An 11,372-nucleotide genomic window follows, 5' to 3' on the forward strand; every position below is an offset into this window, starting at 1 on the left:
GGTTTATCATTTAATCTGTAATGCTGTAGTACCATCAGAGAGGAGAATATAGCAATCATGAATTTAAGTAAGCTTTACAGATAAAGACAAAAGAAGTCTATGACAATCATCCAACCAAATATCTTGCTCCTTTCCTTCTTGGTCACGTTTTTCACTAGAGAGGATGAACTGTGACCATGTATATGTTCTCATGTGAGAATTTGTGTTGCATTTATGACCTAAAAAAAGATTACATTAAACCAGAGCAGATTGCTTATGGCAACTCCTGCATAATGAAGGAACACAATGAAGAACTGCAGTTCATATTTCTCTTCAGGTCTGTTCTATTTTCATAGTTTTGTTTAAAAAAGTAGAAAATTGCATAGTATAACTACAAGTTCATTTGCATTCATATTACAAGCTGTGTGCTAGAACAGTCTTTTATATTTAAGAAATATTGTTAGCAAGTAAGTGTGACTTGCATCAGTAAATTTTGGAAATGGAATGGAGTTTACACTTAAAGTTCCTTTTCTCTTAGTCAGCACTAGCACCCTTCCCGTAAACTGCAGGATATCAGTGTGGCCACCATCATGGCAAATGCAACTTCATTTTCAAGTGTAATCAGCAAGGGAGTAGAGCGGTTCACTTACTGTTTCGCCAGCAAAACATATGCCTGTTGGGAACTGAGGATCACCAACTTCTTACTGGACGTAATATTTCTAGACAAGCATAGCCACATGTCATCTAGAGGATGCTGTGTGTTATTTCCTAATAGAAAGGTGACTTCTGCTACTTTAATTTTTCCTCGAGTTCTTTGTCTTCCTGAGATAGTGGAATTTTCACCAATAGCGATTAAATTTATTACTAGAACTTAATTTTTCACCTACATTAGAATAAGTGGGTTCAATTGATAATCCTCCCTTTCGTTTCTCTAATAATGGGACTGAAGAAAACAGGTCTATAGTAAAAGTTTCCATTCCAGCAACTACTTCTATAAATTCAGTATGATTTTCGGAGTGCACTTTTGTTACATCATAAAGGTTATTAGATGACTTTATCTTTTATGCTTAACACATAATGTGCTATGGAAAGAATAATTGAGGACGATGAAACTGAAAATACTTGAGAATGTTATCGGATCTCTGCACATACTTCCAATCAATCTGTTTGCTCAGCCTTTCCCTCTGCTCATGGATGGACGCTCCCTGCCCTGTTAAGCGTGTTGCCACTTTGGTTCAGATCACCTGCCTGTCAGTTGGAGGTAAAATAACCTGTCTTTCTACCTTGTGAACATCTTGGTGATCACTCCTTGTCTGTCATCCCGAAGGGGGCACATCAGCAGTTAGATATTTGTATGCCCAACATAACATCTCACTCATCATTTATGATCAGGTCGGATACTCGGCACTGGTCTGAGCCCTTTTCCCTGTCAGCTGAAGGAGATGCTGCCACTCAGACCCAGGAGGAGAATCAGATCTGTCTGGAAGCTGTAAAAAGCTTTTCTTTAGTCATTTACCTCAGTTGGCCAGAGCAGAGCTGCTTTTATGCCTTGGTTGGAGATAATATAGTGAAATAGCAATAACCTCGCCAGTGTACTTCTCTTCTGTATGTAAATCCTTTCAGGAAGTGCATGACAGCCTCTGTTTTCTGTGGGTCTCCGTTTGTAAAGAAGCTGTTATCACAGAATAAGTTTAATGGGTCGTGAATTTTGTGTTGAAAGGAGAGTCTCTCCATGACTTCTGATCTGCTTGCAGTAGACCTATTGGCTCGGCAGCAAGTGCATTAGGCTAAATACGCTTCCTCCATTGACTCTGGAGGTAACAGCCCTAAATGCCTCATTAAATTTTCATGGGTGACTGAGAGAAGCCATAAGAAAACACCGCGCCGGTAGCGGTGTGACGGCGGGAGGCCTCGAACCGGGGCCGTGTGGGGAAGGGCCGGGCAGGGGTGAGGGTAGGCCCGCGTTGGCGGCACCATGGCCGGGTTTCACGGGTGGGCAGGGGCCGGCGGCCGCCCTCCCTCACTGACTGACCGCTCGTCCTTCGCCCCCTCGCCGCAGGGAAGCCCCTTCCACCGGCACGGCCACACTGCCGCTGCCTCGGGGCCCGCTCCTTCACACCGGGGTTACCCCGGAGGCGGGTGACAGGCCGGAGGCGAGCGGGCGCGACGTGTGTCCCCCTCCGCCCCGCCCGGAGCGGGGAGAGCCCAGCCAGCCCCCCTTCCTCATCCCCTTCTCCCTGCCCACCCGCACCAACGGCGCCGAGACCCCCAGCCCTGGGAGAGGAGAAGGAGGAGGAGGAAGGAGGAGGAGACCGACCCCTCATCAGCAGCTTTCCTCCGCCACACACCTCCCTTTCTCCCCTCCCTCTGGCCTCAGCGCCGCACTGGCGGGGGCCGGAGAGGGCAGGCGACGCGGGAAGGCGGCTCTCCCAGCATGGACGAGCCATGTGTATCCTAAGGAATAACAGCAGCTGCTGCGCCCACGATGGGGAGCAGAGGAATGCGAGGAGGAGAGGGCTCGCTGGGGCAGGTGAGGGCGCCGGCTCCCTTCTCCCTTCGGCGGCTGGGGTCTGGGGGGGTGTTGCGGGGCGGGCGGCTGCGCCCCGGGGTGCTCCCTCCAGCGAGGGGGAGCCCGCAGCAGGCATGGGAAGGTATCTGCTCTCCGGAGGAAGTTTTGGGTTGCCCGTCCTCCCCCCTACCTCCGGTTCTCTCCCGTCACCCGGAGGGGGAGAACTGGCTGAATTCAGCGAGTCGCGGGAACTTGCCGGTGTGGAGAGGAGCGGGGTGCGCGGCTTCCCGCGGGGCACAGGCGGCTTCTCGCAGCCCCTCTCAGCCCGGGCGCTCCATCCCCTGGAGTCAAAAGATCAGAGAGGGACTCACAGCCGCGATGGGCCGCGGGATTCCCACCGCCGGGACCCCTCGGCTGTGAGAGCCGAGCAGTGCCGGGGGTCCGGGGCTGCTCCGCGGGCTGGGCGAGCAGCCGCTCCGCGTTCAGAGGTTCCAGCCGCTGCCCAAGCGCCGGTTGCACCTTCGGCTGCGGCCGCTTCCCGCAGCGCGGTGCGAGGGGAGGCGGCCCCGCCGCCGTGCAGGGAGGCAGCCCGGCCCCCGGGGCAGGGAGGGGGCCCGCCGGCTGCTCGGCTGCGCCGTCGCTGCCTTCCCCGGAAAGGTGCAGCAGGGGCGGGAGACGCCGCGCAGAGGAGCGGCGGGGAAATGGCGCCTGGAGCGGAGGGGCCGCGGGGCGAAGGGGGAGGTCTGGGGGCCGAGCCTGCCCTCCGGAGCCGGGAGCCTCTCGGTGCTCGGCGCCAGCCCCTCCGCGGGAGCCCCCAGGGCTTTTCCTTCGCAGCAGTGTGCGTTGAAGGGACTGGGTGTAAAGCGGAGAGTTGTGTTACGGGGTGCTGAGCGTTCGTATAGTTGCCTTTACTTCGGAAAAAAGCCCCACAAACAAACAAAACCCGATGTTGAGCTGAATGGTTTGGGTGCTTTTTGTGTTTGTGCACGGCCACCGCGTCACTAGGGACAGCTGAACAGACACCCTTGCATTAGTTAAAGTTGAAAATGCATCGCTCCTCGGCTGCCGTCCGTGGGAAGATGCGCACGGGACCGCTGCCAGCCTGGAATAGGGCAGCCTGACAGATTCCACCGGGGTGGAAGCTCTCCAGGAGCCAAGGCCACCTCTGCCTTTTGGGTTTTGCAGGGTGTTTCACACCGTGGCAGCTCATATTCCTGACCGACACGTTTGAAATGCCTCTATGAATGGTAAAGTAGTGAGGTGGGAACTTGGTCTGCTGTTCATCCGAACAGTAAATAACAAAGCTTGTTTCTGGTTTGGACAGTCGTGGAGATTGCAGATGAATGGAAACTTTTTAATTTCCCTATGGACTTCTGTTTTATTGTACATTTCAAACCGGTTAAGTTGATTTTTAGGTCTTTCCCCAAAGTACTTTTAAAAGCAAACTCCTTGGACCTCGTTGCCATTTGTCTAAATTCTGAATGCATGTCTGAAGCGTTTAATCGTGTTTATTGTTTTCAACCACTCAAACGGAATAAAAATTACTTATCGTTGATGAAGCTTATCTCACAAGCTGTTTCACAGTATGTTTACCGTTGCAAGACACAGGCTGTGTTAAGCTACTGATGACTGTATTGTTTATTGTTCTTTCATTCTCCACCCTCACCCCCCCCATAACGCCAGAATCAATCTGTTCCTTAATACTGTACTCAGAAATAATGGAAGAGCAAGTTTTCACCGGTTAGTTTGATATTTCCACTCGTATCTGAGATTTATATCTTTTATATTTGCTCTTAAGCTGTTTTTCATTGAGTATGCTGAAGGCAGCTGATATATTACAGAAGGAATTAAGGCACAGAGCTAAAAGGCACTTTTCAAACTCTTGACATGAAACTGTAGGTGGAATTAGTGATTCATGGCCATTGTTTATTTCTGTAGCCACATACGTAACACCTTCCTGAAACATAGAATTCCTGTTCCTTTGTTATTACCACTTTGTTTCATAGCACATTTAAAACACACTATTCACATTTGTCTGAAAGTTGGGGTTTAGTGTTTGGTGTGTTTTGATACAGATGCTGATCTTGGACTGTACTTCATAGATGCTTTGCTGTCCTTTTAACAGTGTCTCAGCACAGTGATGGAGGACACCATCATGTTTTCTTGTAGTATTACCTTTGGGACTTTAGTGACTGCACACATCAGTGGTTTCATCTTAGCAGGATTGAAATTGATTTTCTTTTTTCTTGGGTTGGTTGGGTTTTTTTTAGCTCAGCTGGTGGAAGACCCTGTGTATGTCCTTTGACCTGTGGCCTCACATGATGAAGTGACACCAATAGTGGAGGATGTAGACTTGGAAGTAGGTGCTACTAAGACTTCAAAAGTAGAGGTACCAGGACAAACATGTTGTCCTAGTGGTCAGCCTGCCTGGTTCTTTGGACAAGGCACAGTTTGTTAAATACACTCTGGAAGACCCCTGCGATATATAAACAGCTCCAGCTGCCCAGTTAAACACTGGCTAGATGGGACAACCTCTATTTTTGCAGTTGTGTTTACATTTAAAATTGATAGCAAATACTAGTAAAGAGGACCAAGATTTTCTAGACTTTATAGTTCAAATTAACTTTCCCAGTCAATATTTAGTCAATGTCTCGATGGTGAAAGTTAACTGTCCAAGTCAATGTTTAGTCAAGGTAATGACTTGGGTTTTATAAACACTACCTAAGCATTCTTGCAAAATTCATCAGAGTTGCTGAATCACAATATGTTTACTCAGCCAATTACTTAAGAATAAAAGTACCTTATTACTTGGTCTCTCATATGTCCAGTACTGTTTGGTATTATTTCAGCAGCGCTTGCCTTCAGCCCTACTTTGACTTCATCCTTACAGTCTTATCTTTAAAGTATTTATCTGCGTGGTGGATTTGTGAGATCAAATAAGTCAAAATAAGTGCCATCCTCTTCTTATGGATAGGAAGGTGAGGTACAAAGATATCAGGTGCTGGCTTCCAAAAGGAAGTGTAAAACCTTGCAACGTGTAGTGCAGCAGCAGTGTTTATGTATGTAGTCCCCAGGAAGTATTTGAGGGGTATGTACTGGGCACCCAGCTCCTCCTACAGTGTGCAGGAAGAGAAGGGTACTTCTGATAAAGCAATCATTAGATAAAATATGAAAACAGTTTTGGTGTCTGGGGCAAAAAGTGATTGAGTATTTTGATACTGGTACTTAGAGTGCAAGATTGAAGCATCTGGGAAAGAGTTGGAAATCTTTATTGCAAGTCTTCCTTTCTTGGGGTTGAACCAGGGTCTTCATTCTTCCAGGTTGTCACTTGAGTCTCTTAGATGCTAAAATCAGAGTCTGGACTTCAATTGTGCCAGTGGTTTTTTTTCTTACTTTCTTTTTTTCTTTTTAATTATAATTGTACCACTTGCAAATGCATTCCTTGGCATTACATGGGTATTAGAGTAGATATTCATTAGCATTTTACTAATCTGAACCTCAAGTGCTGTTCTGCAAATTTGCCAGCCTTTGTAAGGGGGTGCTTGACTTTATCTGCTGCACTGTTGTATTAGGAGTATTTTTATACAGTAGAATGGAAAGCATATATTCTCAACCAAGTAATTAATCAGATTTAACCATTTTAATTTTCATGCTTTGACATGTCACATAGGGAGCCTGCAACTGTATTTTGCCCTTAACACTGGTTTTTGCCCAGTCTAGCTACAGTAAAATTGCATTTCATGGTTGTGAATTTAGTCCATGAATCAATCTTCCATTGCTGTTTAAAGGCAGCAGAATTGTCACAACATAGAAGTGAGCCAACCCAACACTGCGAGTTACAGGAAGGCTGCCATGTTCCTGTGTGCAGCTTCATCCGGGTATCTAATCTTACACATTCCTTTAACACATGTTCAGGTGTTACAGTGATGAGCAGCGTTCACTGGCTTTAACTGTGCAACGTGGATCTTTCCTTTCTTCTTTTTGTTGCTAAAACAATTGAAAGCTCCTTTCAAACACTATAAGAACTTGTGTGTAAAAGGTTGTAGTGACAAGCCCTTCACCCTGTCTTTATTTTCAGTGTTTAAGTCACACACACAAGTCCTCTGTCGGAACCTGCCAGCATGAGCCTTGCTGGTTACGGTGGGGTCTGCACAACCTGTTTTCAGTGGTGGATCTTTTTCAAGATGTGTGCCACTTTGCAGAATAAGATCAGAGAGACCTGTCAGCTGTTGTTTCTTAATCAGTATATTGCTTCTTGAGGAGTTAGAGTGAAGCTCATACCCTGGAATGGCCAGTCGTCCACCTGTGGACAGCTGTAGGCTGTCATGTACCCAGATGTGGGGGAAGCATCTATCCAAGACCTCAGCTGTGTGTCCTACAAATCCATCCACAGTCGAGCAACAGGACTGCTGAAGGGCTAACTTGTCACGTCTTGCTCTGACTCAGTCCTCCTCTTAAGAGACATGAAGTAGTTGACATGGTCTTACAGCCCTTGGAGGTGTGATGCTTTACTTTAGCTGCTTATAGAATCACAACAGATGATAACTGTGTGTAAGCTTTTAAAAATACAGTGTTCCTGAGCAGGAGAGGCCTGCCAGGGAGCAGGCTCAGGTCAGTTTCTAGCCTGTAATCCTTTGCACTCTCTATGGATAGTGCTTCTCCTGTCATTCCATTACTGTTGGTTTAATGAGAATGAACAAATTGTTATTTTTCTTAAAGATACAGACAATGTAAAAAAGAAAAAAAAGGGCAGTTTAATATCTAAGTACACAAAACACTGTTTTCTGTACTGAATTTTCTGTATCTCTGTGTATATGTTATATATATGCAAAGCTTTATTAGCTGCTGCTCTTATCATAAAGATTTCTCAGGTCTACAGATATAGTGAAGCAGTTACACTGAGAGATTCCCCCCCACTCCCAAATAGTGATTACTCTTGTGGGTAAAAGAACATCAGTTTCTTGAGAGTCTTTGCAATTCCCCAAGCCTGAAGGCAAATGAATAGAAATTTAGTGGACCACCTAGTTCTTGACACAGAATTCTCCGAAGAGGAGTCTGACCTAATTTATATTGTATTGAATCAAATAATCCTATCATGCATGTGTGCTTGCCATTTTGTTTCCTTTTAGCAGGCATATTGCTGTCTTGCAAAAACTTGGGATTTCGATGTCCCTGTGGTTTTAGGAGGTGCTTTTCCTCAGTGAGTCATTACTGGAAAATTACATTTAGAGGACATTTGTGAAAAGGCAGCCAATCAAGACACAATACTAAGGCTGATAGAATTATTCATACCTGAATGTGAGTGTATCATTGTTTGGTACTGAGGGTAATCAAGAGTCCTCTATCACAAAGTCATGCCATTATTACTAAAGATGGAGCTGGAGTCTCTCCAAAACGTTTTTTTTTTGGTAGCAAAAAGCAGTATAAATACCTTCATCAGCAGCGTGATAGGGATATTGGTAGGTGTGCCTTGCTATGGATGGTTGCTGCATTTCATCTTCACAGGGTTGCTGATGATAAGTGGTACTGAATGTATTTGTTGGGGCCAGCATGCTTTGAAGCTAATTGGGAGTTGATTATTATTATTGAGGCCTCTTAAAGCAATTCGTGGTGTGCAAATCCCCTTTTTTGGTGCTATTCTCTACGTATCAGGACTCTTCAGTCTATCGATGTTAGTTCTCAGGATACACTCTGAAGCTTATCAGTTGGTTCATGTTTCGGAAAAGAACTTTTTAAACCTGCAGTTTTATTCTTGGAAAGCTTAGGACAGTTGTGGGGCTGCAGAAACTGAAGATCATGGCAATTGCAACCTGAAAATAGTTCTTTGCTTTCAGAGTGAATAGGTACCCTAGCTGCAGGACTCTTACACTTACTCAGCGTCAGGGAGGTTTTGCTTAATCTCTTTTGACAAGACTTGCTTTTTTGCTTTAAAGTGTGTCTTTTTTAAAATGCAGTGTTTAAAACCTTTTGGCTTGCCAGTTACAGATTGTTTTCCCTTCCACTTTCATTTTAGGAGAGCTGAGCATAAACGCCTCTTTAGACCTGGTGAGTGATCAGCGAGTTAATAGGTTTGACAGTCACTGGGTACCAGGTGACTCTTCTTGTTTTAGGTCTGTGCAAATAAGAAAGGTTTTACTTCTTTTCCAGCTGTGGAACAAATTATATGAGGTTACGCTTTCCTTGGGCTGCGTGTGGCCAGCACGAGAGATGGAACAGAATAATGCACTTTATAGTCTTCTTAGCCCATGTAAATGATACCCGAAACCAAAAGAAGTTCTTTGATGGATACTTTCCTAATTCCCACAGTGTCACATTGATACAGTTTTTTTCTTCTGGCTGTCTTTAAGATTGACATCCTACTTAACTGGGATGAAAATCCACAACCTGATGATCACAGAATCACAGAATCCCGAGGGTTGGAAGGCACCTCAAAAGCTCATCTAGTCCAACCCCCCTGCAAGAGCAGGGTAACCTAGAGTACATCACACAGGAACTTGTCCAGCCGGGCCTCGAACATCTCCAACGTAGGAGACTCTACAACCCCCTGGGCAACCTGTTCCAGTGCTCTTTCACTCTCACAGTAAAGAAGTTTTTCCTGATGTTCACATGGAACCTCCTATGCTCCAGTTTACACTCATTGCCCCTTGTCCTATCACTGGACATCACTGAGAAAAGCCTAGCTCCATCATCCCGACACTCCCCCTTTACATATTTGTAAACATTGATGAGGTCACCCCTCAGTCTCCTCTTCTCCAAGCTAAAGAGACCCAGCTCCCTCAGCCTCTCCTCATAAGGGAGATGCTCCGCTCCCTTCATCATCTTTGTGGCTCTGCGCTGGACTCTTTGAAGCAATTCCCTGCCCTTCTTGAACTGAGGGGCCCAGAACTGGACACAATATTCCAGATGCGGCCTCACCAAGGCAGGGTAGAGAGGGAGGAGAACCTCTCTTGACCTACTAACCACAGCCTTTCTAATGCACCCTAGGATCCCATTGGCCTTCTTGGCCACAAGGACACATTGCTGGCTCATGGTCATCCTCCCATCCACCAGGACCCCCAGGTCCCTTTCCCCTTCACTACTTTCCAGCAGGTCAACCCCCAACCTGTACTGGTACATGGGGTTGTTCCTCCCCAGATGCAAGACTCTACACTTGCCCTTGTTGAATTTCAGCAAGTTTCTCCCCGCCCATGATAATCAATTATGAAAAAGTGAAAACAATTTTTTAATAAGTGGAAAAACCATGCATACCGAACAATAATGTGTATTAAGAATATAGGTTGATGTAACTGCTGTTGGTTAAAAGTTGACTCACTAATGCATGGCATAAAGTAGCTTCTCAAACATATGGCTGCCTTAGTTGTACGTACCAAAAATAATTTCATCGATCGATTGAAATATTTAAATGAGATTATTGACATTTGTAGCTTCACATTTAGAATTTGGAAATGCACAGGCTTTAAGTACGCCCATTTGAAAATGAAGAACTTTAATTACTTGGTAATCCAATTAATGCCATACACACTTCTTATTTTTTCTTTTACGTAACTCTTTTCTAACCTACTGACAGCTTGGTTACTTAAAGAATAGTAGGCGTCAGATTGGTTGTTTCTCACCCTTAAGGATTATGCACTTCTTTTTAATGCTTGAAGTAATAGAGGGGGAAAATGTGGGTGACCTCTGTACGTCATAGAAAAAAGTTACATTTCTGTTCTACTTACTTGAGATGCAGCTTTTAATAGACTGTGTTAAAACGGCAAAGAAAGAGAGCACTTAAACTTATTTGATTTATTCAGGTGTCTCAAATAGTTCCTGAGACCAAGCCAGAATCATAGAAACATAGAGTAGTTAGGGTTGGAAAGGACCTTAGATTATCCAGTTCCAACCCCCCTGCCATGGGCAGGGACACCTCACACTAAACCATGGCACCCAAGGCTCTGTCCAACCTGGCCTTGAACACCGCCAGGGATGGAGCATTCACAACTTCCTTGGATGACCCATTCCAGTGCCTCACCACCCTCATGGTAAAGAACTTCCTCCTTAGATCCAATCTAAACTTCCCCTGTTTAAGTTTGAACCCGTTACCCCTTGTCCTCTCACTATGGTTCCTAATCAATCGTCCCTCTCCAGCATCCTTACAGAGACCCCCTTCAGATACTGGAAGGCTGCTCTGAGGTCTCCACGCAGCCTTCTCTTCTCCAGGCTGAATGAAGAGATCCAAGAAGCAGACATTGTGTTAGGAATCTGACAGCATTTCCAGTACCTGTCAGTCTCTGCCTGGCCATAACAGTTCAGTTGGCATGTGTTTTTTGCCGTATTAACATGTAGTAGGGCACTTGAATTGTGTCCTTATCAGGTTCATACCTTTCCTTTGATTCTCTCTCACAGTAATCTGTCAGGATTGATGGGAGGAAAGAGAAACTTTCTCTGTGTTTAGGATGGTGGGCATATCTATGAAGAATTTCAGTTTTACCCTCTTTTTGATTTCCTTGTATAACCTTTACCAATCAAATAATTTTTAACATATATTCTGCTTGTGGCTGTGGTGATGTAGGAGATTCTGCTTCCTTGATCTTTGCTAGCTCTTTAAGTTAATGGTACTGGGCTGCTAGTGCACTAATAACTTGGACTTCAGCATATTGCTACAACAGAGAATTCGAGGCTGGAACTTCCAGCTACCTACATGATTAAACCAAGCATAAAGGTAATTAGGTAAAAAGCAAAATACTTTTAAACTTTAATGCAGTCCAGCTGATAATCAGGAAATTGCACTGCTATTCAGTTCATCAACAGTCAGTGTGGTGAATAGTTTATTAATCTTCCAATTTTCCTCTTCATTCCTTTATGTAGCCAAGTACCCAGTTAGTTTTATTGTTACTGCCTTTTA

The sequence above is a fragment of the Psittacula echo genome (assembly GCF_963264785.1).
Source record: "Psittacula echo genome assembly, chromosome: 7".
Taxonomy (NCBI): Eukaryota; Metazoa; Chordata; class Aves; order Psittaciformes; family Psittacidae; genus Psittacula; species Psittacula echo.